Source organism: Typopeltis vanoorti, chromosome 6 (assembly GCF_054136105.1).
Source record: "Typopeltis vanoorti isolate ZY-2024b chromosome 6, IOZ_Tvanoo_1.0, whole genome shotgun sequence".
In the NCBI taxonomy this organism is placed as follows: domain Eukaryota; kingdom Metazoa; phylum Arthropoda; class Arachnida; order Uropygi; family Thelyphonidae; genus Typopeltis; species Typopeltis vanoorti.
Window position 1 is genome coordinate 8,919,888 of NC_143554.1, and position 24,462 is coordinate 8,944,349.

The 24,462-nt window shown below is 35.9% G+C and overlaps 1 protein-coding gene across 3 annotated transcripts in view; it reads right to left on the reverse strand.

The window, feature by feature from the left end:
• The window catches only part of LOC150105270 (inositol hexakisphosphate kinase 3-like), a 250,209-nt gene that overhangs the window by 151,802 nt on the left and 73,945 nt on the right, over positions 1–24,462 (reverse strand). Inside the window, exons 1-2 of one of the 3 annotated variants that reach the window (XM_090394043.1) lie at positions 23,609–23,739; positions 6,908–6,967 (exon numbers count right to left, since the gene is read on the reverse strand). The gene's annotated coding sequence lies outside the window, so the exon portion shown is untranslated. Of the gene's footprint in view, positions 1–5,882; positions 6,330–6,907; positions 6,968–23,608; positions 23,740–24,462 lie in introns of those variants that run through there. The other 2 variants (XM_090394042.1, XM_090394041.1) reach the window with 2 other exon arrangements.

The following is a 24,462-nucleotide window of genomic DNA, read 5'->3' on the forward strand; positions in this document are numbered from 1 at the left end:
TAATATTATTATTATTTTGCATTGCACAATAAATAAATGAATGAATAAATGCAAAGAAAATTGCGGTATGCTTTGATTTTATTTGTCAGGATAGCAAGCGGGGTAGAACAATTCGGTTTGCATTATATATATATATATATATATATATATATAGTCTAATATATATATATATATATTAGACTTTTATTTAGAAAAGGTAGATTTAATGGCAGTTGTTTATCATATTAGTATCATTTCAGACAGTTCAAATGCTCTTTAGCTGCGAAGGTAGCTGACATCTGTATCATATTCGCTGTTGGTCGTTTGCTTACAATTTCCTTTTGTTCCGAAAGGGAATTTCGTGTTAATGATGTTGAGCCGTAAATCTGCCTTTTTTTTTGTAATTTTAATCAAGAATTTATGCATAAACATTTTTTTATCCGATTTGATTTTCGACTATCTCAATGTTTTATTTTTTCCCTTCTCGACTCCCTGCAGTAGACTATTATAGGCGGAACGGTACGTTGTTTTGGCAGTGGAAGAAGGATGGGAACACAAAGAACAGTCTGGAAATTGTACATAGATGAATGACGTATGTAACTCTATCTTTGTCGATCGATAGTAGAAAATCAATACTGACATTCATTGATATGAAGGTAAGGCGAACGTTGTCTGTTAATAGAATAGTTTCGTACTTTAGAAAGTGTCAAATTAAGGACAGTAGATCAACAATTGACGGGAAGAAGCGACTAGAATTTCTCATTATTACAACCAGTTTTATATTAATATAACTGGTTGTAGCCTGTCAAAATGATACAAAAAGGAAAGTAAAAAGAAATAAAAACAAAGTCGTTTATAAATTTCGTATTTTCTTGTCTCCCCATAAGAAACAGAAACTCCGCCTGTTAAATGGGCAACCTCTTGTCCCTTCAAGCTGAGATCAAGGCATGGAACGATGCTGATGTTCATCTACCATTAACAAATACCTGTCAGTGACGGAGTGAACAGCGTCTCCGCTTTGTAAGAGCAGCAGTTGTGGCCTCAAATCTCAGAGCTGACAGTTTGTCGATGTCTTGAGAGTCGCAGATGAATTTCACTGTCCACTATTACAACACTATCACTCCACTTATTGAAGGACTGATGTGGTTTCAAATAGTCTCATACTTGGTCTTTAGAGCAGGATTATACAACTCGGTGCATTCACAGTATGAGATACTTTAAATTTACAACGATTATCATAAAAATTACAAAAGTCAATAATAGAAAAAATCCTTCTAATGCTATTACATAATTCAAAATATTAATAAAATACTTTGAAGAGTAGCAGTCAGCATATAGCTTTCTACTTTCTGTTTTTATTTTGCACGAAACACCTAAATATAGATGGAATATACTTTTAGATGATGTTATTTTGCCTTTTTAAAAAACAAATCGTTTACAAAATTGCAGGTATCGATCTTGGATCAACTACCTGTTTTTATTTATTATTCCATAGCATACTATAAATGCTGTATTAATGATAAAAGGTATATTTTCAAGTTACGGCTGTGCAGATTCAGAGCCAAGACGTTTTGGTTCGAAGGACTTGTATTGGAATCCTTCTAGAATTAAAACATTTGATGGATTAGTTAGTCAAAAACAGATATAAAGTTTTCTATTTTCCATTTTTTTCTTCTTTTAAAACCTGAAATTTCACCAAATCATAAAAAGGCACACACACATGCATCGCAGACAAAATTGGGCTATGAAAACAGCTTTAAGCTGTTAGCAAGAATTAGCTTTAAAATGAAAGCCAAATTATTTGGTTGTGACAAGTCACTAGGACTAATTGTTTTGATTGTCTTAATTGTGCGTTTTTTTGTTTTTGTTTTAAAGATCTATTTTTAAGTTATTATAATGCGCATTTAGAAGTGAAAAGACTCATCAGTTGATCTTTTGACGTAATGTAATATTTTATTCCAAGACTTAATGGAAGTTAGGCAGAAAAGTAAAAGCTTGAAGTTGATACACTACTTTTAAAATGTTTATCGGCCGAAAGTCCAGAAAAAAAATCGTTGTTGTTAGATGTAAGATAAGATCAAGTCCTTGAGGCTTTTCTGAGAGATCGATTGGCCGCGCGTGAAAATTAGCAATAGCAGTTCACATTTCGGAGCAACATCCTCCTTGGGATCTATCCTCTGGGTTATTGTCTGAGGCAGTTGGGAAGTTGCTATCTGCTAGGGACGTTTATTTCTTTTCTGTTACAACATAAGAACATATGAAGTCGCAACTTCCTTTCACAAATATATGTGTGAAAGCAAAAGATGTTTATATCATTTTAAGAAAAATAGATTAAAGATAACAGTAGAATTATCTATGTCTTCATCTGTAGGATAAAAAATGTAGACATTTCAGAACACATACCTAGAACGGAACAAATTTTGACAAACGTCGAAGTACAACTCGTACTCTCACCAAAAATCTCATCTGAAAAGACATTATTCAACACTGACTGCACGCAGCTTTCTGCTAACACCAAAGCTACCTAATCGCAATAAGGACAAAGGGTCTTTGTGCTTATTTGGGAGACTCCACTATAGAGACAACCGTCTACCTATTATTGGCTGCCTACCATTGGGGAAAAAGACTAGGAATAGCTAAATGGAAAGTATGCTTCTTTATACCTCAAATAAAGACACCAAAATATGGTTTAAACTTTGGAGAACTCATACTGTTCATTATCTGAATTTTATTAACATTCAGTTAATCACATAAGAAGTAGTTTTTAAAACGTTGTTTGCCTAAAATATTGCCTCTATTTACCAATCCGACTATTGTTAATATTTTTTTTATACCGTAAAATTATTTAGTTTCACTTACTGTGAATTACTGCGCAGTCATGGCCTCCGCTAATTCACTTTCTTTTTCCCAAATCTTAAGTATGCAAGAGAGGGATTGTCGTTGAGAAACTTGGAAATTTATGGCATGGCTCTTTAGCTTTTAATTGGCAGTTGAAACTACTGACAAGAAGTAGGAGGAAGGTAGTCTAGTCTACACTGGGTGATGTAACTCAGTTACATCACCCAGAGTAGGCGTATTTTCTTTGTCAACCTAAGTGGGATTGTCCCGCTTATTACGTGTCAACTTGCTGTAATGAAGGACTGTAGTTCTGGTTCAAACAACGGTAACTATGTACCGATCCATATTACAAAGGGCACTAGTATGCCTCGCAGCTAATGGTCGATCGACATATTCGGCGCCTAGTTTAGTATCATAGCGCCCTACAATTTACTTGGCGTCCAGTGTGAATAAATGCTGCATGGAAACCCCACTGTTATAATGCCAATAAGCGAGAATACGTAAATGAATCAGAGTAAATCCATTTCGATATTTCCAGGAACCCAAACGCGTTCGCAAATGGCTCACTATTGCATACAGCTTGACATAATACTGTCGGAAGTGATATTGCTAGTTAATTATCATTCTCTAATAACGTTTCGAAGAGTAATTTTGTTATACATCTTCTGTTTAATGGGTTAGAATAATATGACCTTGAAAACAGCGCAAAAAGTAAATAAAACAACAAAAAAGACACCACTATAAATTCCCTTCATGTTTCATGAATATTATTTTCATATTTATGAAAGAAAATGCTGTCATCTGTAGACAGCTCAAACATCCTTCATGCGAAACAAAGCTCTGTCAAGGTTATTTCCAACAATTGTTCATTTTCTGTCGACCATAAAACTGCTAGACAGTCACCTTCTCCTAAAAAATTAAACTCTCGAAGGCAAGGAGATACTGTGCTCGTTTGGTACTTCTGTATGACCGATGTAAAGTTGGTAATTACGGATGATTAAACTCCGTGGAGTTTAATGACCCTCCACAATTCTGGCACTGTTCGAGGCTTAAAATGTAACATCATTGTTCTGAAACAGTTCCTCGTTTCTAAGAAAAAAAGACGCCCAGTGGAAGTATTCTGTTCAAGAACTACGTCCATTGAACTATAATATTCAATCATTCTTCAAGAATGAGGAGGGAGGATCTTCGTTAGGCATAAACGAAGCCATTACATCGTACTACCTTTGCGTACTACTGTTGTAACACTATTAGCCCAAATTTTCTTCACGAGACACGGAGAGCCAACAGATTAATGCCGAATTTATCATACTCTTACTCTATCATCTTAGCATTAGCAGAGTAAATCTTGATTCATCGAACATACAAGCAAGTTCTCACTGGGATTTATTCTTCTACTCCATATGCAAAACTGTAATCTGATTTTGAAAAACAAACATTTTACTGAGCTTTTCCTCACTTTTCTTGAAAAATCAGAACACTTTTCTTCTTCGTTTTTTTCGGAAACAACAGGAGAATTGAGATCGGCAACTATCATGTTTAGATGAAAATTCTTCTGATCACACGAGCGCCAATTCCACTCCTTCCTGGTTAGTCTTTGTCGACTGTTTGCATTAACACACTAGGGACGTTGCTTGTTTTCTTTATTGATGCACGTGCCTTAATAATCCTCCTTGGAACAATCAATGATTGGCGTATGAACAAATAAAATCGTTCATATTTATCTTGCTTGTACGAGAAGGGGCTGGAAAGTTCTGATAAACACCTAGAACAAAATGATATTAAAGCAACTGATATCACCAAGAAAGAACATACGACGATATAAGACGTAAGTTACCTTCATAATTCTGCTACTATTACGTTCTTTCTTGTGGTTATATCAGTTGCTTTAATATCATTTTGTTCTAGGTGTTTATCAGAACTTTCCAGCCCCATCGTATAGCACTGAGTTTATCCGAATGTCCATTTTATTCAGAAGTTTGGAATCTTTGTGTGTATTGGAAAAAAGTCCACGTGAGTATACCGGATGAATCCATTTCCATTCTGAAGTACGTAGCGATGTTTTTCAGAGCTATTTCGTCTTTTTTTTCTTGAAAAATCAGAATATATGTATATTTGGTGTTCAAGTGGACCGTAACCTTCACCAGTTTCCTAACAAAAATTATAAAAGAGATCCAGATCGACCGATTCTAGTTGCATTTCAAATGAATATATAATTAAGAAATAGCAATGATTTATTTTTGATGAAGGCAGTTCATATGGCGATTCTTGTCTATTGGAACATATTGAACATGAGGGACTCTTTGTTTTTATTAACAATAAAGACTTCCATATCTTTTCATCTCTGAATAGTACATTAGATTAGGTTACATAACAATAATGAGGGATATGTGGTATTAGGAACTTTATCGCTGTTATTACTAAGAAAATAAGCAAACAGATGAGCCTACTACAGGAAAATCACTCCAGCTAAAATAACACGAATTTCTCTAAAAAGTCATAAATTTCGAACTTCCTTTTTAAAATGCTCGCATTGTATCAGTGCAGAATTTATGATAAAGTATATAAAGTTCATTTTATGATAAAGTCTATCCTTCTATTCTATACTAAGTTATTTGTTTCAGATTAAGAGCCACTCCACTATTGATAATAATACGTTATGAAGTCTTCCTTCAAAAACGAAGAGAAAGATTAAAGGTTTAGTTTTGCAGAAACACTTGGAAGATCATATACTCTTAATAATAAAAGGATGCATTTTTAATTGAATTAAGATACTGTTTTTCTGTCTTATACAAATGAAGAACATGGATTGGGACACTAACAGAAATATTAAAATCTTAAAGCTCTCAATATTCCTAATTTACTTGACGAATTTTGACTTAACAAAGTACAAAAGTGCTGTCGATATTTAAACCACAAAACAGTAGTTATCATTCGCACAGGCAGTGATACAGAGAACATGTACGTGTGTGTGCGTGTGTGTGAAAGTTTGCCTTTCTTACATACTTTTTTTCACTATCTACCATGCGTTATTTCTGCCAAGAATGAAGAGAGAGAACACTTACGTGGAAGACGACATTGCTGACAGAATATTGGTTTCTTGCTCTCTCTAGGTACGGCGTCCTTAGCTATGTATAAAACACAGTTACCCGTAAGATAAAATGAAAATTACGGTATAGCCCCATAGCATGCAGGGATGAAGAACAATGTGATCACTTTGCTAAGTAAAGAGCTTAAACTAGTTAAGGAAAAAGACTTATTCAGATAGGACACGTGAGTCAATGTCAGCAGACAACACGAGCGCTTCAGTAGCACAACTCGTGTCATGTGTTTTTGGAGTCATTCCTTCTCTAACCTTCTTTCGCTCTCTCACTTCCTTCGTTCCAGTCCGTAACTAGGTCTGCAGTGCGATCACGTGCTGGGATACCGAGCCAATCGTCGCTGCATAGCAGCTGTAGCAAGCCGCCTAGCTGATAGCCAGGCATTCTCTGAATGTTAAGCTTTCAACTTAGGTGGAGAGGGGCATGTTACGGCGGCTGTTCTTTTACAGGACTGCCGTGATTGAGGACTTGCTTAACAGGATAATACTGCTGGTAACCTCCCTCTTCATCCCCACTATGCACTGCTATCTGATGAACTATTATTGGTTTACACACGCAATCTCTGAATAAGTGGTTAATTGAACTTTTAAATAACATCACTATCATGACGTGCTTATAAAGTAAAATTATCTTCCAAAGCAGTTATGTATGTCATCGGACCTATTTTAAACTTTTTTGAAAACATTCTAAGATCGAAGTATCTATTCCAAGCAGCTCTATACTTGGCTAATGGAAATTACGAGACAAGCCTGTTATTGATATTTGAAAGCTTTACGTATCTCTCTCTCTCTCTCTCTCGATATGCATATCATAGCATTATCATCCATGGTCTTAATTAAAAACTCAGTCTTCACTTCCACATTACACATTTTGTTATTATTACCTTCACTTGTATTTATTTTACCAAGCTTACTTTATAAATCTGTTCTTTCTTTCATTTTATTTTACACCATAATTATAATATTTGGCTTATATTATGCCTTACTTACTCGAGTTTTTTCTGTCTTTCGTTTATTCTCTATTTTTTTCTTCGTTTCCTCCATTTCATTCTGTAATGAAATTGTAATGTACACATGATTTATTCGTAAAAATTATTTTTTTAATAATAATTTCAGATTAATCAGATGAAGAATCAGATATATTAAATAATCTGATATTGCTTATATACTGAGTGACTGAGTGGCCCATAAGTCACGGGTTTAAAATAAGCAGTTTTTCATAACTAATAAAAAATCTTCAAGTTCTGTATTTCATTGTGATAAAAAGAATAAAAATAATTAATAAATAGGAAAAGTTATTAAATGTTTAAACTCCTTCGTAACTTATGGGCCACCCTGTATTTTCCATACACGTAACTTCTGAAAATAATAAACTATTGTACTATTGTTTATTTATTTTATTTATTTATTTTTTTTCATTTTTCCCATTCTTAAATACATTCTGAATAAATACCCTACATCGAGTGTAATAAGTGCAGTAATATTAATCCTGCTGCGAGATCACCTACGGTCCAAATTTAGTACGAAGTGCTTTAAAGGAAGCAATTTTGTGGTGATGAAAGTTGTGTCAGTTGGGTTCCGATATTTGTTACTTCATCAAAGGAAACGGAAGAGCATGCGCTGATGAAAGATGTGTCATTTTTATTATTCGGTCTGCTGAAATAAGGTTTCAGGAAAGTTACTAAAATGTTTTAAGTTAGGACGGCGGCTGTGTGACCTAGTAAATTGTGTTGCGAGGGTTAATTCGCTCTTTTATTGGGAAACTTTTCCTGCCTTTTTTCATTATAAAAGGAACGAATTTAGAATTACGATTCTGTCAACTCGAAAACAATAAACCATAAAGGGAATCAAAGGGGAAAAAACGATGTTTTGTTGCATTTGAAATATAAAGGTGATTCACTATATGCGCATTTAACGTGTGTATCTAGAAGTTCGAAGTCGTAAATAAATAAAATAAGAATAAATAGTAATAAATGAATAATAATAATAATGAATAAATAATAATAAAAAAATAAATAAAATACTAATAAAAACAAAATTATTGTTTTTGTAATTGTAATAAAACATCTACCTCAAGCGCTCACTTTAGTGAGTACGGGCATGGCAAACCCGAGGTACCAGATGCTGGACCATGCCTTACTTCATGTAATATACATCTGTTATATTATCTGTAGACTGGTCCCTCCCATTTTTCTTTTCTCTCCTTCTTTCTTCTCTTCTTGCTCCTTCCCGCCCAATGCCATTAGAGTATTCGAGGACTAGGAGTGAATCTTTCCTATTTTGCTATTTCATCTCTTCTCATGTGGAAAGGGCCTCTGCAACCCTACCACTTTCTTCTTGCAGTGACTTCACTCCAAATTGCTAATATGGTTATGCTTTATAATGCATTTCATGCTGCATCGGTTGTCGCGCAGAATAATTAGAGCCGCGTTCAGGGCTTAGGAAGAGGGGTCCTGATCGAGAAGTATATTACAGTCTACATCAAAAAATCACTGATATTGTGAATGAGCAACACAGAAGATATAAGATTAATCTTAGAAGGGAATTTTACATTGGCACGTGGAATGTTCGAGGTCTACAGATCGGCACTCTTGAGATGGATAGGTATAAGATTTCCATCCTGAGAATTACAGAGACCAGATGGAATGGTGAAAGTCACTTCAAAAGAAAGGATGGTAAGCTAGTTATATACTCAGGTGGTGACTCAAAACATCATGGGGTAGCTGTGATACTGAAGACAGCTCAGGCAAGAAGCCTTCTTGGTTATAACCCCATTAATGATAGAATACTTTCTAATAGACTTAACGCTCAGCCTACCAATGGATCAATCGTGGTAGTTTATGCACCCCGCATGGGTATCCGGAGAGTTCATTGAAAAGGCAATTCATCGAACGACAATTCGTCGAAAATGCAATTCATCGAAAAAAAAGTTCACCGAAAATTTAAAATTTTCGAAAATGTTATGAGAAAATTGATCCATTTAGAAAAAAATCTGAACCGTGCATAACAATGTCAGATAGCAATGCTACTTTAATAGGGGATAATTATAGAACAATATGGTTTCTTATAGTCTTTCTTGTCCGATAAGTGTTTCATGTCTGTTCATTGGACTGATTTACCCGTTTCCAGGAGGAAAAGCCATCTCCGTATTATGCCTGCTAACTTACCGTTAGCCGAACAGGACTAATAAAAATTAAGCGCGTCGTAAATGGGATTCCAACTACCCAGGTCTTTCTAACTAAACGGCTTCGTTTACACCGACTGAACTACGCAGGCTCCATTATTATTATTGTTGCTAGTAGTAATACGCGACTTCAATACAGAAATTATTATGGGATGAATTTCAGTCAGATTCGCTATTTGAAACTTTTACAAGAAAATGTCGAACCGCTCCAGTTTTCAGTTCAGCTATATTCGGGACGACAAAGAAATAACGTCTCCAAATTATATACTGTATTACAAAATCTCTCTGACTTACGGAATTAGTAGAAGTTGCCAGTACAAGAAGCTGTCTTCATGGTTCAGTTTTTTTTTTCTAAATGGATTAATTTTATCATAACATTCTCTAAAATTTAAAATTTTCGGTGAATTGTTCATTCGATGAATTGTCTTTCGATGAATTTTCATGTAACCGCATACGGCATCTGTAGATGTCCAGTGAACATATAGATAGATAAAACATGATAGTGTATAAAGCAACTGATCATAACTTCAGTGGTCATTACATTACCACATTTGCATTACCACTGTTTTATTATTCAATATTCCAAACATATTATTATTATTATTATTATACACCCACTCTTATGCAGGAAGCATGGACAAAACACAAAATATTTAAGGTGAAACACTTACGCCACTACACAGTCATGTTAAAACACTACTACAGCCCAACATATAAAGTAACCAGAACAACATATCAAATGACAAGACCACAGTCAACAAACCACATAACATATAAGTACAACAATCACCATGGCAAAGCCACCCGAAACTTCTACGTACCTGACATGATAAACAAACTGCCGTTCGACAACAGAAACCTAGGAACATACAGAGAGCTGAAACAGGCACTATATAAATATTATAGCGAGAATGAAAACTAGAGCAATTCCTGTTTCTCTCTCCCCCACCACACATACACACACACACAAACCACGAAAACCCACCCTCTCAAAAAACTACCACTACAAGAACACAAAGAAACAAACACACCACGTCTAAATCCAACCCTATTTGCACAAAAAAAAAAAAAAAAAAAAAAAAAAAAAAAAAAAATTAAACTGTAATAGCAGTCAAAGTCTTTCAAACACGTACCAGCAAACAGTAAAATCAACACCTGGCTTGTGACCACCATAGGAACACAACCATGAAACCACCACCCTCTGTCACCTATTATCTTCCTCAGATAAGCTCTGCTAAGCTTCGAGGAAGAAAATTACTAACTTGCAAGTATCTGTTATACACACTTGTAATGCGTTATAAATATTATATACATATAATTACTACAGCAACTATGTATGCAATTCATCTGAGACATAAAAAAAAAAAAAAAAAAAATTCTGTATAATCCTTATTGTAAATACTGTAAATATTATTATTGTATGTAACTTATACTGAGACAATAAAAAAAAATTATTATTATTATTATTATTATTATTATTAAGAGAGACCTCTAGAGAGTCAGAGACTCATCAAGGGAGGCCACATACTACACACACCAGCTATCATACTTATTCTTGAATTCATTCACACCGCTTGCACTCACAACATCCAATGGCAATCCATTCCAATCATGCACCACCCTCTCAGAGAAAAATCTAGTCCTCTCACCCTTCTTGGCGGTCTTCATTCTCAGCTTCCAAAGATACCCTCTCGTCCTTTCCCCATCCTCCATAAATTGAAAAATTCCATCAATTGAAATGCTGTACGACCCTTTCAGAAGTTTGTAAGTCTCAATCATATCACCCCTCTTTCTCCTGTTTGCTGGTGTCTGCAATCTACAAATTCTCAATCTGTCTTCATAATCAGTATTCCACAATCCTGATATCATTTTTAACACTCGCCTTTGTACTCTCTCCAATATATCAGAATCACATCGGAAACCAGGAGACCAGACCTGCGCACAATAGTCCAAGTGAGGTCTTATCAAGGCCTTGTAAAGAGGCAAAATAACATCCTTATCTTTACATGTGAACGTTCGTTTGAGCATTGCAATTATCTTTTGAGTTGTATTTGCAATCTTTGTCACATGGCCGCTGAACTTCAACTTCCTATCTATTAACACTCCAAGATCCCTAGCCTAATCCTCACCAATATAGTACGACATTGGATAGGTAATCATGCCGAAGTGAATGACGTTACATTTACTGACATTGAACTGACACCCATTTTCTCATGCCCACAATTCCAGCTTATTCAAATCATTCTGCAAGGACTGCATATCAGCAGCATTCATGATTACCCTGCCTATCTTTGCATCATCAGCAAATAGCTGTATGTCGCTTGTCAAATCCTTCCCATTTTCATTAATGTACAGATTGAATAACAGTGGACCAAGCACTGATCCTTGTGGTACACCACTTGTTACCTTAAACCTTGCGGAGTCAGATCCCCATATACCACTTTTTGATATCTGTCAGTCAGCCATCCTCTTATCCATGCTAATGTTGTATAACCCAAACCCATTTTCTCCAATTGATGAAGCAGTCTGTCATGTTGTATTCTGTCAAAAGCCTTAACAAAATCCAAAAGTATCATGGTGTATCCCCTTGCCTAGTTCAATGGTAACATTGTCATAGAATGATAGCAAATTGCTAAAACATGATCTTCCCTTAGTAAACCCATAACATAGAATATGAAAACACAAAACTGTGAGGAAATTCAGAGTAATTTTAGATCTGATTCTAGATTCAAATTCTGCATTTGAAGAATGGATTCTGAAGGCATTTTTCCTTCAATTCACCCACCCCTTCTTCGAATCCAGAGAGACCTGTTCAGGATATAATTTTGTTATGAGAGCTGGCCGAACTGTCACTTATAAGCATTACGTACTTCTTGACAATAAGCAACACTGTGATTTATAACTGAATAAAACACTGAGGAAATAATTTTCTAATGCCTTTTCACTCAACTGAGGGATCGATAGGCAATACTCTTTTAGCTCTGAATATTAGAAATTAGTAGACAGCTTGTCTTACTCCATCTCGGGTTTCCGGTCCTAACCGAAAATTGTTTGTTATTAGTGTGTGTGTGTGGGGGGGGGGGGTTTCTGTAGACTTGTAGAATCCGTTGACAAAAGCCAGAAAAAAATCCTGAAATCGCTGACTAGAACCGAACCTAAATTGGAGCATCTTCTGTCCGAAAGTTCAAATTAGCGAAGTTAAAGCTGATAAAATAAGCACCTCAATATCTAACATAATAAAATTTAGATATGAAAGAGGATTACAGTGAACCATTAAACGGGAAATCTGAGTTCTGTAAAAGTCTAATACGGATATGATTTACTACTATAGAAGAGGTGCACAATAAATCCCATAAAAAACAAAACGAAAACAAAAATCAGCATCTCTCACTGTCTTACCCTAGTTTTCTTTATATTTTAACAAGAGGAATGATTTACTTTGCAATCTTTCTATATGAAAGGATTAAGAATAGCATCCTCCACTCTTCCTGAGCCCTCCTAATGAGGGATTAATATATATTTTATGACTGTAGATCGGTGTGTGTGTGTGTTTGTGTGTGTGTGTGTGTGTTCATAGGGCCGGTTTCCCTGTTCTGAGGGACAAAATACATGAGTTTCCGGGTGAAAAAAACTCTACCTCCGTATGAGACCGGCTTACTGACCTTTAGTCGAAAGCGACCAGATAAAAGTTCATCAAGTCATAGACGGGAATCGAACCCAGGTCTTTCCGACCAAAGGGTCTATACCGACTGAGCTATGGAGGCTCTTTTGGCATATAAAGACACACACACACACACATCTAAGAATTAATATTCACGATACCGAAAAAGCACATCTTTAGTTTTATTGCATTTATGAATAAAGGCTGATTTTTGTGAATCTGTTATTTCTATGTAGCAAAATAGTTCTGCTTGTTTGACTAAGAACGGACGCATCCGTATGGCAGCACGGGGTGTTCTTCAGCATGCCAGACTAGTGACTATATCCTTCCACTGTCAGCAGCACAATTTCATAAATAAATAGTATGCTGTCAGGAACATAATAACTGAGAACAGCATACTCTCCTATATTTCACTAGGACTTCTACGGAAGTCTAGTGAAATATATTTTTATTTATTTTAACTTCGTTATGTTATTTTTGCTCCCACAAGGGAGGAGAACATGCCTTTTGATCATATTAACAGATTACTTTCATGAAGGATTTTTTATCAGTTCTGAAGTAATAATTATTTATAACTATTAATTATAGTGTTATTTATTTCTCTCAGATTGTTTTAAATGAGAAATTATTACGAATTATAAAAAATTTTGTGAATAAATTAACTGATATCCATAAATGATCATTTTATCTTGATAACATTTACAGAGAAACACGAATTAAGAAATGCTGTTCAAAATAGCAATATTTATTGGCTAAACTCGTGTTTCTCTATAAATGTTATCAAGATAAAATGATCATTTATGGATATCAGTTAATTTATTCACAAAATTTTGTGAATAAATTAACTGATTTCACATAATTAAAATTTTGTGAAAAAAAAATGGGGTAGGGGATAAGGGGAAACACAAACACCAGATCATTTTAAAAATCATTGTATATTTTCTACTACTCCACCTATCACAATGAATTCTCATTCTGTCAAACGATTCTGGTGTTTGTGTTCCCCTTATCCCCTACCCCATTTTTTTTCCCTGTAATTCAGTATTCTTGCTTGCGCAAAAGTCTAAATGCAATTTGTTTACTGCCATTCGTTTACCGAATGATTATCACGAATACCCAAATATTATTCGAGAAAATCAGCACGTGTATAAGCAGTAATCTTAAAAAGGTTAAAAATTGTAAAAATCCAGTAATTATCCATTTAACGTTCCTATGGCAATTAAGCTTCTTTGAAGATTTTATTCCAGTTCTGCAGTTCCTTTTCATTTTCATCGCATAATCGACTTATGAGGTGAATGTCTGTTTGTTATTAAAATCCAAATTCTGGTAAATAAAAGTATCTCTAAGAAAAAGTACCTCAAGAATGACGCATTGAAAATTAGCTACTTATGAAAAAACTGAGACGAATTTAAAAAAAAAAAGAAAAAAATTGTAATAAAAATTTGTTTAAAGCTTACAAACATTTTAAGATATGTAGAACTTTTAGAACACTGCTGGGTTTTCCAAAGAAGAAAAGATATTTCCGAAATAAACTTCACAACGTCAAAAAACAGGTATGTGACACTTTCTCTTAGTGCTTTCCATGTTGCCTTTTCTCATCAACGCTTCTAATGCAGTCAATTTGTGACGTGTGATGTGGATCACCTTCAAATGATCTTCAAATGATGTATGATCTTGGAATCGCGTCAGAGATGCGAGAAATATATTTATAGATTTAGATTCCTCAGCGTTAAATCTTCGGTAACCAGTTTACCTTTTAACCTGACTGTTCTGTTGACACGACATTCGTTCAAAGATTCACGACAATCCATTAACTGACTCAGAATCAATCAACTGTTCACATGCAGCCTATTCTTGAAAAGAGAGAGTGGAGATGATTCATCGAATTAATCCTATTTTAAATTATAATGGAAATCAATCAATAGCTTCAGTACAATGTATCTCGCATTGTCAGTAGTCACTACGGAAGAGTCACATCACAATTAACTCGCGTGAATACTGATGCCATCTGTAATGCAACCACTTGGGCTTGACACAAAGGTATACCGAGTAGATCCATAGTCTGCTGTCTTCCGAAACAGCGAGCATCCATAACTACGGGTCATAACCACGTGCGAGAGACCAAAACTTTTGACCGCTCCTCCTCAGCCTACATGCCTCATTACTTGATTTTATTTTTTGCCATTGATTACAAACCCAATTCATATACTTACTAATATCAGCACCTTTTTCCCCTCGTCGTTTTGCAAGTCAAACAACACAATGAGAATATCAATAACCTTCCTTCGATACTTACTGCTCTACCAGAGGAGACAGGAATAAATTATTTTCTCAAATTACAGTCTTCATTGTCTTAAATCAAAATACAATTTTCTCATATCCACCTTTTTTCCCCCTATTTGTCTGTTTAAGATAACAACATGCAATCCTTCATGGATGAGATATCACAAAACAAGAAAACAAGCAAGAAATATCTCGATTATTTTATCTTATTTAATATCAAAATTTCATTATCAAAAGATTTGTATTTTTGTAGGTTTATATGCTGCTACCTCAGCATTTTTCTATTCTATTAGTGTTTTAATGTTTATATTGACGGACGACAAGGAAGAAAATTCTAGTAGAGCTCATGCTGGAAGAATCAGGCTGAAAAAAAGAAAGGAGAAATTGCTAATCTCTAATTAGCAAGAATGAAAACACGTCCCTTACATTGCTAGAGAGAAACTCAACCTGGTGATTATAAAATAACGTCAAGTGTTCAGAGTCCTCTAGCGAGTAATGTATTAGACGAAACACACCAATATTCGGTAGACGTACACAGTGGAACATGGGGATTCGATTTAATGAAAACAAAAAAAAGTACCAAAAGTCGCCATCAGGGGAAATTTTGGCGCTGGCAAATTAATTTTAGTAGGTGTGAATAATGAATGACTAAATGGCAAATGAGAGATAGCACACATCAATTTCATGATGTTTATTGTTAATTACAAATGAGGTTCAATACGACCGCCATTCTGATGTTCCAGGAACTGCATACGGTGCACGACATTTTCCACAGTGGCTCGCAACATATTGGAATTGATTTGTCTCACGTGTAACGTTATTCGCTCTTTCAAAGTTGGAATATCGGGTACATGTCCTTGATACACAATGCTTTTAAGAAATCCCCACAGCCAAAAGTCACAAGGATTGAGATCAGGCGATCTCTGTGGCCATGACTAATGATTCTTCTGTCAGAGAAATGTTGTCGCAAAATATGCTGTACCTGAAGTCCGATGTGGGGTGGTGCACCATCCTGCATGAAGATGGTCGATTCGAGACATCCTCTTTGCTGCAGTTGTGGAACCACAAAGTTCTGTAGCATATTGGCATACCTGTTAGCATTGACGGAACAGGTCACTAGTCCATTTTGGCGATTTTCCTCGTAAAAGTATGGACCGATGATAAAAGATGCCGTAAATCCGCACCACACTGTGACTTTGGGCAAGTGGATAGTCATCTGCAGACACACGTGCGGATTAGTTGCAGCCCAAATGCGACAGTTGCGCGTGTTAATATCGCCGTTCAAATAAAAGTGCGCTTCGTCACTCCATAAAATCTCCCACGGCCATGCATCATCCACTTCCATGCGCGCTAAGAATCTCAAAGATAAGTCGATTCGTGTGGTCGCATTACCAGGGCCCAATTCTTGAACATGACTGATTTTATAGAGGTAAAACTTCAACATCTGATGTAGGATTTTCCACACCGTTGTGTATGCGATATCCGTTTGCCGGGATATTGCTCATGCACTGCTGGTACCCTGCACATTCTTCATCTCCTGTTCCACAATAGCAGTTGCAACTTGTTCAACTTGTTGGTGATTGATTGGTTTGCGTCCCCTGCCTACCTGCACTGCTAGAGTTCCGGTAGTTTCAAATAGTAAGTTTTCGTAATTTTGTTACGCTAATCGGTCCTTTTCGTAAATTTTTCATACGCCGAAAATCACAAAGACAAGCACTGGCATTATTGTTCCGCTGATAATAGAGTTTGACTAACAAAGCACGCTCACGTAAGGTAAGAAGCATCGAAAAGCAATTCGTCTATGAACGATAAGAAATCTCACAGGCTTTCCTTTTATTGTACATGATCGCTCACAAGAAATACGATCATGCAAATTAATGCATTTTACTTGGTAAACAGCGCCAAAATTTCCCCTACTGGCGACTTTTGGTACTATTTTTTTCCGTTAAATGGAATCCCCATGTTCCACTGTGTACGTCTACCGAATATTGGTATGTTTCGTCCAATACATTACTTGCTAGAGGGCTCTGAACACTTGACGTTATTTTATAATCACCCGGTATATAAACTCGAAACAGGATGGAAAAAATATCTGTGGACTTATGACTTGAAAAAAAAATAATCGACAAATGCAAATGTTTCGGTGATGACAAAACATGCAGAACGCTAGATCTGCGAGAGTTCCTTTCTACTCGGAAACGGAAGATGATAATTTAGGTCACACACACACACACGCACACACACACACACACACGCACACACACACATACACCAAGATGAATAATATTGTACTCACGCCACAAAAGACTGACAGAATTGAGCTGCTGAATATATTAAAAATCGTTTAAAATTTGGGAAACAGGAAATTATGAAAAGCCCCAACAACCTCCGATCTGAGAAGACGCAAACAGATGAAGAAAGAGATAAATATCTAACAAAACGTGTCTGGTACTAAAAATATAATGCTGGGTTAGAATGGAGGTGAGGCAGAAAGAGTCCATCGCATCAGGGGTTGACCTCTCTTCATTTTCAGTCACACGATTTGGTTGAAACGAACAGCTAAATGAAATGAGACTGGTCATCTCGAACTAAACTATTGGTATATCAGTCAAATTCTGGAATACAAACTGCATGAATATTTGAAGAATTGGTTAATTTTATAACCATTTTATGTAGTTCTGCGTATCCGAGATTTGAACATTTCGAATATCTGGGAAACGGTAGTACGATTGTAAGCCATAGTATAGTTTCCCAGCTTGTCTTACACCAACAATAAGCCTTTTGCAAAATCAGTTATATTAAGCGTTTTGTCTTCCTCGAAGTGAATGGCTGATTTTTTTTGCTTATTAAGATTGTCTTGAAGAATTAAAGAAGGAAGATCACCTTTCGAATCTATCCCCAGTTTGCATCGATCTTCATTGAAACACTTTTTTGCAGCGTGGTTAGGAATTCCATTTTGGACAGACAGAATGAAATGAAGGTTATAAAAACATATAATAATAAAATACGCGTTGCATAATAAAATACAGCAATGTGTAATGATGCACATATCGGACACTGAACTGGAAACCTTTATGCAGATGTAAAGTCACTTACGCAGCGTACTTGGTTACGTGCGTCACCTGGTGTTCTAGGCAACTATTTAAGAATATTGCTGGTCAGTAATTGTCAATAGTGTTGGTCATAGTGGGAAAAACAAAGGATCTTTTGGAGTTCGATGAAGGACTTATTGTGAGTGTCCCTCTTGTTCAACCACGATTTTGAAAACAGAAGAGCTGACTGGCTTCTCGAAAGGTGATATCCCGGGTGTTTAATCAGTGGGAAATTAACCCACATTGCTTGTCTAAGAGGTGTAATTGAGATTCTAAGAAAGTCTGTCAGGAATAAGATTGGCAGTTTTATTTACGTGCCGAAATCTTTGTCACTCTCCTCTGGAACCTCTCCACAACTTCTTCATCCCCACGGAATCCGGGAGTCTAGATCTGTGCGCAGTAGTCTAGATATGACTTATTAAAGCCTTATATAGAGGAATAATAATCTCGCTATTCCTGCTTGTTGGTGTGCTCTTCCACAACGACGTAATCTAATATGCTGTTTTGGTTGCCTTCTCAATATAACCTCTAAACTTTAACTATCTGTCCACAGTCACAACCAAGTCCGTCAGTTTCTTACAGTTCAGTTCCATCAATACAGTACACAGCTTGTGATCTCTTCTTCTCAAAATCCATCACCTTATACTTCGCCACGTCAAATGATATTATTAAATGGAACAAATAAAATTATTTTGCTAATACTTTTAGTTATTTCGCTACATAATGGTTTCGTTTGTTTGTTCGTTGTGGGATCAGATGTCATATTTGTGTTTTGCTCGCGTCACATCAATCCATACACGCTTCCGCTGTCGTCAAAGATACTGTTAATAAATTGTGCATTTCTTAGTGGTTATCTAGTGATAGAGATTGTTAAGTGCCAGCAAATTAAGCAATGCATTATCGCTTGTGCTATAATGATGAAATGGTTCACGAGTGTCCGTAATGTCAGGTGTCCTATCTGTGTGAAGAAGACTGTAGTCTTTCAGCGTGTAGCTCAAATTACGGAAATTGTGCAGTTAATTTAATTCCTAAAGGTCGTTAAATGATAAATAAAAATGTAAAGAAAATAAACTTAATTCTTTCCAAAGTAATTTTATGACTCGTTCTTGAGAAACAAGGGTGGTGATACTGCGTTAGAGTCTTAGTGGTTGTAGAAAGAGCCCACTTATTCCCAAAAGCATTGCTACTTTGATATCTGGGATAAGATCAGACTGCCTGGCCAACATTTCGTGTTATGCAAGGAAGGCTCGCCCATTGAAATCACAGTGAGCAGTAGCGGGTTTCAAGCAATAGTAATTATTCTTCTCGTCACGTTAGATAACTATCTCGTTCACATTTAGTTCGTAGCGACTTTTAACCTCTTTCTAAGGCGCTGTAACGTATGTGCGTTCTGGCACTGAATAACTAATTATTCTGTAAGCTGTCATTTAAGCATGTTAGCTTCCACAAGTATTCTTCTTCAGCAGTTCGGTTCTGAGTCACCTACGATCCTTTATGTAGGTCAGTTGAGGCAATTTGAGAAATGTTATCAACATATTTCACTCAAACACGAATAATTATAAGGATTTATTATTTAACATTTACATTACAATAAATTACAAGCACCATCATCATCATAATTAATTTCCTGCTACATATACTCCCAAAGAGTGTACAGCTACTGGGAGAAAACACATGAGACGTTTTTTTTACATTATTAAATACATTACAATAAATATAAACATGATAAAGCACGTATGGGTGATGAGGAGGACCATTATAATTTAAAATACGAATAATTCCGAAATTTAGCGGAGAGTTCCAACTGCATAATTCAAATTATTTGAATTTAAACGTTTGATGCGAGCAATTTGAAGAACCACGCAGTCAGAACGCGATCTTGCCATCAACCAGACTCTACCTCTAACGGAGGTCCGTCAATACATGCTAACACATTTATGTAAACCGCCTTTAAATTTTGTAGTTATTAAAAATTAATTATAAAATAGACGACGTGCATTTATAATCGAATATACTGTGACAAAAATATAAATATAAAAAAGTGCCGCGTTCCCAGAGGTGCGCTTTAAGTGCGTACCCCCATAAAGACCTTTCGCGTACCCAGAGGTGCACCAGTTTAAGAAAAACTGGTATAGGGAGATAGCATGAACCTCTCAGTAACAAGGAGCCATATTTATGGCTCAATTGCTAAAGAAAGAATGCCAAATAATACACGCTTAGACTTAACACAGTAGAAATTATTTTAATTAATCATTGCAATAGTTAAAACGCTGCTATTTGATCTCAATGTGAACTGACTGATGAAGCAGTGTCTGCCTAGTTCTTTGTTTTTGCTTTCGGTGTGAAATGGAGTCATTTAACTGAGAAAATCATCACTAATGATTTGTAATTTGTACTTAATACTTTAAGTAACGCTTATAAGTGAGTTGACAATTCCAGTTATATAATAATATACCCTTTCTTGTAGTAGTGATTAATATCTAGTTGCAGTTGATTAATATTAAATTTATACAGCAGCTAATCCAGTGCGCATACACTCGACATTACAAAGAGACTTGGTCCAGTAGGTAGTGACGATGCTATTTGGTTAGAAAAAGTCCGAGTTCGAATGCAGGCTAGGACTCCCAGAAAAGGGCCTTTGCAATTGGAGTTGAGTTATCAGGTCTGATATCAGCACGTTTTTTCTCCTCCTAAATTTGAGGTTTACCTTCTTGCAAAACAAACTATCCAAGGCAACTTTTACACAGATAACGTTAATTGCTCGACTTCCGTAGGTTTATGTTTTTATGTGACTCCCAATCAAGAAAGGTTCTAAACCTATAACACTTTACGGGTTAAGGATCGTAAGTGACTAAAGTATTTCTTCTTTTTATTTTTTTTTAAATATGTGTAATTTATTTTTTGTATCATCCAGAAACTCCTCTATAGAGACCAAACATTTTGGAGTAATTCCAGTAAATGGAGGGACGGAGTTCTAACTGATGGCTGAGTTAGACCTCAGGATTCATTAGTTGGAAAACGGGAACACTATCCACTCGGCCAACGAACCAGGCCGACAAGTTATTTGATCCTAACAGTTATTTGGTCGTAACAGGCCAGTGTGCCCAGCTTGTAAAGAAGATGGGATGACGTGTACACATATCGGCCGCTAAATTAGAAACCTTTATGCAGATGCATGTAGACATCACCTACGCAGTGTATATGCAAAATACTTGGTTACGTGCTTCACCATGTGTTCTGGACATCTATTTAAGAATGTTTCTGGTCGGTAATCGTCAATAGGGTCGATCACAATGGGAAAACAAAGTTTGATTCGGAGTTCGATAAGTGGCTTACTGTGGGAGCCCATCTGGCTGGAGCCAAGATTTTGAAAACAGCAGAGCTGACTAGTTTCTCAAAAGGTGAGATATCTAAGAGATAATTAAATGTGTTTAATCAGTGGAAAAATAACCCAAATTGCTTGTCTAGCAGACGTAACTGTGGTCCTAAAACAGTTTGTTGGGAATGAGATTGGCGTCATCTGAGACTTGTATAGATAAACAAAACTTCCTGTGTGCAGCAACAGATCGATGCATTTAATGGAGACCCTTCCCGACCCACACTCGCCGAACTATGCACAGGGAATTGAATAAGATCGGAATTGGCAGTCGCATGCTTGGATGCCTAACACAGTATTAATATTAATAAAGTATTAATAAAAAACACAGTATTAATAAAAATGTCTAATTCAGTAGCCAGTATGTACCACAATGCTTATAAAAGTATCGTTACATTTTAGTAGGAAATCCCCATCATACTACTGCGTGGTCCACAATGCTGGATGATGTAGAAAGATAAATCAATTCAATATTTGCCCTTCAGTTATAGCCATCACATCGTCCTTTGGGGCTAATGTCCAGTGGTCTGTTACACCCAAGTAGCTGTGACTTAAATCATATATTTTAGTAATGGTGCGGTTAATTCCATCCTCACAGTCTTTTACATCTGTCAATGCGTGTTTTCTCTGGTCGGTTTTCAGGTTATCGATGTTAAGGAGAGAAGAATCCTCTCGTCTCCGTATGAAACCGATTACATATTCTGTAATTAAAAAAACTCTTATTAACACCTCTTAATAAATCTTACTTGTGTCCAAGACAGAATTTGAATCCATCCAGATCTTTTCGACCAAAGGATGTCTCCGCTATAGAGTACGGCAGAGACATCATGACTCAAACCAAAAATTCATTGAACTGCTAGTCATTGGAATATAAGGTTTAGCTTTTATTCGAATTATAAAATTCATCGAATCACATAAGACTTATTAAGATACTAAAAACTTTAGCAGTAACAGCATATGCGATGATTTATCAAAATAAATCGTCGAGTCAATGTAAAAAAATACACATTAGAGCAAAATTAAACATAAGATGAAAGCGAGATCTCTTCCTATGAACGTTTTCAGGTTTTAAGAGTAAAAATCTTTATACAGCGATGACTAGAAATCTTTCCCACTTAGTCGACACAAATCTATAGCACAAGCAAAATACGGAAGATGAGAAACGGAAAGTTCCTCAGCTCACTGAGAGGCCTGTTTTTCTTTATCTAAAGTATCATGCTGTCACACTAGGAAGAGCGACTATTCTGTAATTAACAGCGAACAGCGTACTTAGGGTTGCTCCGTGTTGATTACAAAGCTTCCAAGCTATGGCAGCTTCTCCGAGATCGGATTATGTGCCAATCTACTGAGCAATTGAATCTTGGGGAAGACACAGGCCAAGGTTAGCTTGAATAAGGATAAATAACACAGCGGTCAAGACGAAAAGGACTCGAAGTAGCGGCAGGTGAATTGACATTTTCTAAGAATTTCAGTAATATTACAAAACTGAAAATATAATTTTGCCGCTACGTACTGGGATGTCATTATTTTCTTATATAAAATAATGTTAGATTTCATATACAGTGCCGTATAAAAGTTTGGAGAGGAAACGTTGCATCCTATAAGCCTGATAAAGCCAACTAACGCCTGTGCATAGGTAAACAACACAACTGTTCAATGTCATATCGTATTACCACATTACGGATGCGCATTCACGTATACATCACAATCCCTTCCTTCATGAATAAGTATTTGTTGTGCATGCTTAATTATATATGCGCAAATAGATAAAGTCCAGCGTATTGTGAGTACATAAAAAGAACCAAACCGCAGCTGTCAAAAATCGTTCTCAGACAAACTTAATACACGCTTCGAGGATACTAAACGAGTACAACATGAAAAGCAATGTGAAACCTGAAAGCGAATGTATTTCCCTATTCAAATTTCCGCAGTCGTTGTTGTTATAATCACTCAATCACTCAATCCAAGTTTTCTGATGACATAACTGGTGGAACAGGAATGCAATAAATAATTTAATAACTAAAGTATAATTGTTAACAAGCCTACGTTTCACTAGTCCAAGCTAGCGTTAACTAGGTACTTGAAAGACACTCACTCAGCAAAGAAAGTGAAATGACCTGGAGATGACTTCGTCAGAGGGAAGAAAGCTAAGTTGCCCAAATCTCACTTCACATCACAAACTCTGTTCCTCAAGTACAGCCCTAATGATACGGAGATGCGCCAAAACAAATTTTGGAGCATCTCCTTATCTTCTCATCGGCACTAGTTACAGAAGACGGCCATTAACGCCACGCTATCCGCTCTAAATTCAAACACGAGCCAATCCTTGTTCTCTAAGTCATTTTATATTTTTGTATTTGCTGGGGTTGTGCGTCTTTCTAGTGCCTAGTAAAGCTAACTTGAGGTAGCGAAACGTGGGCGTGTTGATAGTTACGTTAGTTATTACACTGTTGTTCTTCGTATCCAGAAAACTTCAACATGTGTTGATGGATATTATGATCATTATCCGAAGAACGGATCTTAAACTTTGGCACCATAACAGTATACCTCCTTTATCTAAATAGTTACTATTAGTAAACAGAGCACTGTTGTTATATCAAAAGTGTAATTAACTAATCCAAAATGAGTACCTTACCAGTACATTATTATTATGCAACACATTATATCATCATTACTTAATAAAACATTATTATACAACCATATTATATTATCCGTTAGCTGTTATCCTGATACAATTACATTTTATTTTCCTTGACTGTGTATTTCTCGCTTCTGGCTATGAGTACGAATTCTCTTTTTTATTACATTTACTTTGTTTCGCATGTCTTTTACAATAGAGATCCATTTATAAATTAACTCTTTCTCTCCCTTTATTTTACGCAGTCATTATTATATTTCTTTTAGTCTTTACTCGCTATTAATTTTTTTTCTTTCTTTCTTTCTTTCTGC